General features: G+C 39.6%; 1 non-coding gene and 1 pseudogene across 1 annotated transcript; one reads left to right on the top strand and one right to left on the bottom strand.

The window, feature by feature from the left end:
* Positions 1-2140: 2140 nt before the first annotated feature.
* Positions 2141-2261, bottom strand: LOC144641255 (U5 spliceosomal RNA). The gene has a single exon (XR_013568528.1). It is a non-coding gene; the product is annotated as a U5 spliceosomal RNA (small nuclear RNA).
* A 636-nt stretch (positions 2262-2897) lies between these two features.
* Positions 2898-6406, top strand: LOC144641254 (beta-galactosidase pseudogene; annotated as a pseudogene).
* The last annotated feature ends 1852 nt before the right edge of the window (positions 6407-8258 follow it).

Genomic DNA, 8258 nt, shown 5'->3' with positions numbered 1-8258 from the left:
CACCAACCAGTGTTTGCAAGCGCAAAGAAAAACGGGATGACTTGGCGTATCTCGTGTTTGCTCGCACGGGAGAGCTTAAGTGTGCTACAAAGAGAAGTGCATATTTGCAGGTGAGTTACAAAGTTAATTTCACTTCATGTAACAGAGGAATGTATGCATGTGGGAGATTGCCCTCTTCTATTTGTACAGGAAAATTCACGGCATCTTCGACGTCACAAACAGCGCGAATACACGCAAAATTGCGTGGGTTCTCGCGTGGATGAACCCGGAATTGCGTGATCAGTGTCACGTGCGTCGCAAAAACATTCGAGTCTGCACGGAAAGTTGAGAACGAAAAAAAAAACAGTCAAGTTCTGTTCAAAGTTTAAATTTTGTATGGACAGTATCGTATAGCAAGGTGTACAACTGCCGTGTCGAACTAAATTCGTCTCCTTAGTTGATGTAACGCTCAACATTAACTACCGTTGCAACTGCTGGAGCAGATTTCTGAGATTAAATTCATGATATAAACATTATTTGGATTATTCAAAGCCATCGTGGTCTGATCGAAACTCCACAGTATCGCCAAAAATGCAAATCGTTATTATCAGTGTTACCAATGCAAGGCTGTTACACTGACAACAGAAGCAACTTGGCTGTGTCTTGTTCTGTGGAGATAATTTTATATTTGCCGGGAGAGCGTGCAGCGCGGATCTAGCAAAATACAATCCTGGTATGACTATATATAAAACAATAACATAAAACTTTCTTTAAACTTGAATTTTGCTTAATTTAAAAATCTGTGTGTGGTAGCTTTTTACATTTATTTGCCCTGGTTGTTTACGTGTCTTTGTAAAGTGACAACAGGCATTTGATTTTGAAGAAAGGGCTTCGAAACAGTGTGCTTCTCTCTGTTCTTGTCGACCAGGCGGTTTTTGTTTGTCTTGAATTTGGCATTTATTTGATTTGAGCATGTGATCAACTCAGAAAAGTATATACCTCAAGCTTTTTGTCAAAAGGTAATAATTTCATCTACGATTAAGTGTTGTTTTGCATTTTATCAGAGATCAGTAGTCACAAAACACTTTATTTATGGAACTGATTTATTTTAGGATTGTTTGTTTCAAAAAATAAACCATTTAAATTAATTGCATTACTCTGATCTTGCATTTTACTCTTGTGGTTTGATGTTTCCCCACATTGATAGGAATATATTTAAATATTTTTCCATTCATGTAACATTCAAAGTTATGCTATCAGGTGCCATTTTTAAGCAAAAAAGTGTTCTGTAGAAATCAAAAAATCATTTTAATTTTCACTGGATGAGTAAAAACGATAAAGGCAAGCTCCCTTCACTTAACTTAATTTGGAGAGAAAGATACGCGCTATTTCTATAAAGAGAAATATTTATGTGTTACTTGAGCTCTGCCAAACTGTAGCAGGACGTAGTTTATGTCTCCTTTACATAAAATGGACAGTAGGTGTTAAATGGGAATTTAAGTTACTACTGAATATGAAGTTCTTTTTATTCTTCACTCGTGCATAAATTCAACATACACTATGATCTTCTCCAAATTAAACCCATCTCTCCTTAAACATTACGCTATTCTCACCCTTCCGCAATCTGGAAACGAAACACTATTTCTTTTTGAAATAGCTGCTTGTTGGAGCAGTTTGGAGAAGATTTGGCGTGAACTGTGGCACGCGCGCGACGTTTGACCGCTGTGTGCTACAATCGACCTGCAATCTCGTTCCCAGAGCCTGCGTTCCCCTTGACAAATCCAAAACCTGAACCAGGAAATCCTGGTCCCGGTTTGATTGTGCCAGTGTGCCGGGGATTGTGGTGAAGCGAACAAGTTTTTAACAGCCAATCAGATTTAGACGCCTTTGTGGCGGGCTTTCAGAATAGCCCAGACATCCCGATGCCTGACGCAGACCAAAAGGATCGCGACCTCCGGGGACGAGATTGTTCGTCCGTACGCCATTTACTTGCACTGCGCGCGCGTGCGTTTCAACTGATCGTAAACAAAACGGGCGTCTTTCTTTATTGATTCTATGGTACCATCCGTTTTCCTGACAAGAGTGATCGAGTTATCGTCTGATAGAAACCAGCAGCTTTTAATGTGTTCGAGACAGAGTATTTCACATCTTTTAAGTTAGGAGCCCCGCCGAAAGGCAGGGCAACGAAAAATTAGTCTATAGACTCATTCAGTTGTTCTCCTCCACGGAAATCTTTAGTAAAAGGCGAAAGATTTATGCGTGTTGAAGGAAAACCAGAGTTACTGGCAAATGGAAAGGCAGGGCGCTTCGTTGAACATCACGCAACAAGCATGTGGGACAACCAATGACACGACTTCTACAAATACGCATGCGCATTGAAAAATGTGCATTATTCTTAATTTCGAATTTGTCGAAGGCACACATGCCCGATAAATTGGTACGCATAAAGTTGTAAATTTTCCTTATGTAGTTTTTTTTTTTTTATTACTTGTCGTTTGTTTAAGCATCTAGCTAATATTCATGTTAGGTTAACCTTAGGCGCGAAGAAGACGGTACGATTTTGCCTATGATTATCGCAAGCTTGTCGCATGCGACGAAGTTGTACCGTGTATTATAAATCGGCGAAAACAGCAGAAGTCAGAATTAAATTTTCTCAAGAAATAGCTCATGAGAAGGTTATTAGTCTGTCCAGGTGGCGGCTCGGCGGCAGGTGCAAGAGTTAGGACAGTATTAAACCCGTCATCATTAAAATATACTGAATGTGTAAAATACCATAACAAACTTACAATCTACATTACACTTTCTGCACTTCTAGCCTTTTAAATGTCCTTCTTTTGTGGCCCGCTGGCTCAGTGTAGTACTCATATTCTCTTGGTGCAGACCTGCTTTTGGCGTTACTGTGCGCTTTGACTTTGCGTGACGGTATCACGCAAGCCTCCACGGTTGAGCCTCTCTCTCGTGCACGTCACATGATTTCCATGAGCTTCCAAAACTGAAAAGCACTGTTGGTGACAATGGCTGCTTTTCAGAAGTTGGTTCTGTCTTCCTTGGCCTTTTTGTGTGCTTTACATCACTCCGAGTCACGATCGTTCGTCATAGACTACGAGAACGATTGCTTTCTGAAAGATGGCCAACCATTTCGTTACATTTCAGGAAGCTTTCATTACTTTAGAGTTCCTCGTTTCTACTGGAAAGACAGGCTTATGAAGATGAAAGCAGGAGGTTTAAACGCTGTTCAAACTTATGTCGCTTGGAACATTCACGAGCCGACTCATGGACAATACAACTTTGATGGAGACGCAGATCTTGTCAGTTTCATAGAGCTCGCTAACAGCCTTGGTCTTCTAGTTATTGTCAGAGCAGGTCCTTACATTTGTGCCGAATGGGAATTTGGCGGCTACCCACCCTGGCTTGTGAAGAACACCTCAATTATTTTACGATCCATGGACAATCACGAGTTCACGACCTATGTAGAGTCTTGGATGGGAGTACTTCTGCCCAAACTGCAACCTCTGTTGTATGCAAATGGCGGACCAATCATTTCAGTTCAAGTTGAGAATGAGTATGGGTCTTACTTTGCCTGTGATCATGATTACATGACATTTCTTGAACAGTTATTCCGCGAGTATCTTGGCAATGACGTTATTCTTTTTACAGTGGACGGTGATTCAGAGACTGACTTAAAATGTGGAACTATCCCATCACTATATGCCACTGTAGACTTTGGAGCATCGACAGATCCAGAAGAAGCATTTGCAATTATGCGCAAATTTTCCCCCAAGGGACCCCTGGTCAATACCGAGTTCTACCCAGGCTGGTTAGACCGCTGGGGTGTTCCTCACCAAACACGACCTGCAGAAGATGTTGCCAGTACGCTCGACAAGATCCTGTCCATGAACGCATCTGTCAACTTTTACATGTACGAGGGAGGAACTAACTTTGGCTTCATGAATGGCGCAGGTTACAACAAATCTGCAAATGTTCTAATACCAAGCATTACTAGTTATGACTACGATGCCCCTTTGTCAGAAGCTGGTGACACCACTACAAAATTTAGCATTCTGAAAGAGACAATTGCCAGGCATGAGAAGATACCAATTATTCCAGTCCCTGCTAACACAACAAAGTTTGCATATGGTAAAGTTCAGATGTCCCGAATGACGACCTTCCTTGAAGTTGTAGCAAATCTTTCTGATCCTCTTGGTCCTGTGAATGCCTCTTTTCCTTTAACCATGGAGCAGATTGGACAGAACTATGGCTTCATTGTCTACAGAACACAGATTCCAGAATCTTTTTACGAGTCTAGTGCCACCTTAAGCATCAGTGGCTTATTGCGTGACAGAGCAATCATATATGCCGGCAAAGTCCGTCAAGCCACAATGTTTGGTTATCCAGGAGGCGAAACTGTGGCTCTTAACATTGGACACTTTCTTCAGCTAGATATTCTTGTAGAGAATATGGGACGACGTAACAATGGGATTGCTGATCCCAAAGGAATCCTCGGCAATATCACCTTAAATGGAACAATACTAACGAACTGGCAGATATATCCTATTAACTTAGGCAATCTGTTTGCTGACGAATTTGCCTTCGCATCTAACTCAGATGAACATGAAAATGAATTATCTGATGTAGATAATGCATTTGCTCCATCCTTTTTCCATGGAGAATTTTTCGTATCAGCAAATTCTTCATTTGACACATTTCTTCAACTGCCAGGGTGGAGTAAAGGTCAAGCGTTTGTCAACGGCTTCAACTTGGGTCGCTACTGGCCAGTAGTCGGTCCACAGAACACTTTGTTTGTCCCAGCAAATGTGCTTTCAGTCAGCCAGAATCCCGCCAGTGTAGTGTTATTTGAACTGGATAGTGCTCCATGTGAATTTCCTGAAAAGTGTTATGTTGAATTTGTGTCAACCCCTTCCATAAATGGGGCTGTACATCCTATAAGTGGAAGTGAAATGGAAGCTTGAATCATTGTGAGCTTGAGGTAATGAAAATGCCCTAACAATGGACAAGATTAGCTGCCAAGATTAGCTTTCTCTGTACTGACTGATTATAAGAGAATGCTGCATGAAAGTACAAAGTACATGTAATAAAACCATATAAATCATAAGTTGAGCCCCCATATGACAGTACAGTCATACCTATACCTTTGTTTTAAAGGACCCTAGTCAGCATCTGCCATTTTCAATGCAATCAAAATTGTGAAAATAATAAGATGTAGGGAAATTTTATTGCATCGCCGCAAGTTGTGCTACTGGAAGTCTGTTTAATTACCTTAAGCAGTTTCATGGTGATCTCTTTTGTTTAGATGCGCTCTGTGAGAAATACTGTATAATACTGAAAATCCCATATGTCAACAAAAAAAGGCCTGGCTGACTAGGGTCCTTTAAGGACCGAAACCCATTAAAACAAATGTTTAAGTAAATGTGGATAGTTTTATTGTGCTCTGCATCCTGAAAGCCCATTTAATCTTATGGACAGTTCGTAGTCAATACAGTGTCCATGTTAACAGGGTTTGGCTGCGAAACTGTAGTCTGCTATTGTGGGTTATCTGCTCAAGCAACAAAAGGAAATACATAATTTTAGAGAAAAATAAAGAGAGTCTGCAAGGTTTTGATGCTTTAGTAAAGAGAACTTTGCATTATCTATAGGCATTGCTTTGTGTGGTTCAGTTGAAAGAAAGCAGTATTAACTACTTTTGATGTCCAAGGGATGGGAGATTGGTGGGTTGGCCTAATGGTTGTAATGCTCTTGGTTCCAAGTCAAGAGGTCTGGGTTTCAACCTGGGCAGGGTCTTTGTGTCATGTTCCTTGGGTAAGCTAAGCACCAGGAGATAATCACCACGTCCTGGATATTGATGACTGACCCACCTGTATTCTCAATCCGTAGTAATGGACTTTATAGACAGTAAACTTTGCTGCTTAAGATGGTTTCCGCCGAACATTCGAGCAATACAGGCAAAAATAAAATTACCAAAGAGATCTCATAGCCTACCAAAACTTTAGCTCTCAAGCTGACCCCACCAGAGAAAAATGGATTTGACATTATCTACATTTCAGTTAAAACAGACGTTTCGCGCCAGTTTAAAACAAAATAGCACGTGTTTTAAACATTTTTACAAGGTTTGACTTTAATTTTCTTGAGAACGCTTTAGAGTTTTATCATGGGGTCACTGAGACAAAAAATTTCAGTGAGATGTTTTAAAAACTAAATGAAATGTTACCGAACTATAAGCAGATTTTTGGTACTTAATTTTTGTACTCATTGCTCAAACTTTCACAGAATCCATCCTATTTTAAATTTTCTTGACTGAACCATTTGCCTTTAAACCATACAATTACAATTAAACCATATTATTATTGTATGATTGCATTTCCCAATGTTGTGTGATAATAAATAATTTATTGACCTTAAGGAATCATCAGACATTGGTTGTCATCTGAACTAATGTATTATTCTGTGCAAATGAAATCTGATTAAACTTAGCTTCTGATTCCATTTATGGGTAAGCCATTATTTCTGAAGGAGTACATCCAAGGGCACCCTTCATTTTCTCTCTACCGATAATATTGTGCAAAGCATTTTTCAATACAGTCAAATCTCTGAACATTTCTATAAGATGGACACCATTTAATTACAGGCAGTTTAGTTGGTTCTAAGAGACAAAATCATATAAGCTCTAGAAATCTCTATAATATGGACAACATTCCCTGTCCATTTTGTGTCCATATTTAACAGTTTGACTGTAATACCTAAAAGTTGTAGGCAGCTTCATAACTATAGGCACTTTTCTCTGTCCCTTTTGTGTCCATATTAAAGCCTAATGGGCCAAAAATGTTCCCCCTACTTTTGTAGAGGAGAAAAGTGACTTCTTCTCTTAAGCATTCCTGCCTAGATCTTCTAGTGTTTGATAATCTTCAGTGATAAATGGAGTCTTCTTGAAGTGTGTTTAGGGTACTTTGTGAAAACTTCCTTTTTCTGCCTTTGTGAAAGTACCGGCATACCGTATTTACTCGAATAAGCGCCGCCCCCGAATAAGCGCCGCCCTCGAATAAGCGCCGCATTTGGGACAAAAAAGTTAATAAGCGCCGCTGTCCCGATGCGGCGTTTATTCGAGGAATTCCGTATAACCAAAAATAGCACTACAAAGAAACTCTAAAACAGCTTTTCATCAAAAGCAATGTTTCGCAGTTCAAAGTTTTTATGTTTTACCGCTCGCCTATTATTTTTTTTTCATCCAAAATTCTGATACGCAGTTCTGTTAACGTTGTGAGGCCGTGAACTTTGTCGGGACAGCAAGCGCAACTACTTTTTTCCGTAAGAGACGAATACTGACAATCAAAAGACCCTTCTTTTAGTTTTTGTAGAAGTTTCGTTTAGATTAGGTTCTTTGCGGCATCCAAATTTTAAATAAGCGCCGCCCTCAAATAAGCGCCGCCCTCGAATAAGCGCCGCACTTGAGGCGCGAAAATTAAATAAGCGCCGCGGCGCTTATTCGAGTAAATACGGTATCTTTAGTATTGCATGCAGGGTTGTCATTAGAAGACAGGACCTGGGTACCAGTACCACGATACTCAAAAGTCAGTACATGGCTTTTTACAAATTGTGTAGTTCTATAAATAATCCATACCTCTCCCATGAAAGGGATTTTTCCTAAGTACCCCCCCCCCCCACCCCTTTGGAAATTCCCATTAAGCTTCATACATTTCCTTTATGTTTTTGGCTTTTGAAACCCCGCCCACACCTGCAACCACACATTAAACATAAAAAAAATGTACTTCATATGCTCTTTTCTGCTTGCCTACTCTCCTTATGGTGCCTTCCTACTTCAACCCCAATGTACGCAGAAAAAATAACTTGAATAAAAAAGTATTGTACGCAGTTTTTGTTGAAAATGAACTTCAAATTTGCCAAGCAATAAAAAACTTTCTGAACTAAGAAATAAAAATAAAAGAATGAAAAACGGTAGCCTTTATAGAGGAAGATGGTGGGTGCAGTATTTTTCTAACATAATTCTGATTTTATGGGGTTTGAGTATGTGCTGGGCCCACATGAAAGATCTATCAGTTCTTCAGATGTTACAAAAACCTTCCATGATTTTTACTAGATGTTTTTCATTACCATAGAGTAAATACAAAGCAAAATTAATGTAACGATGTTAAAAAATACATAAGGCCAATAAAAACGTATTTAATAATAAATACCTTTGCATATTAACTTGCCAGGATCAGAGTCTGATTAGTTTGAAATCTATCTGCATTTAATAGATTTCGCAA

This window comes from Oculina patagonica, unplaced genomic scaffold (assembly GCF_052425735.1).
Source record: "Oculina patagonica isolate OP01 unplaced genomic scaffold, crgOcupat unplaced794, whole genome shotgun sequence".
NCBI lineage: Eukaryota > Metazoa > Cnidaria > Anthozoa > Scleractinia > Oculinidae > Oculina > Oculina patagonica.
Note: the sequence above shows the minus strand (reverse complement) of the source record. Positions and strands in the feature narration are given on the sequence as shown.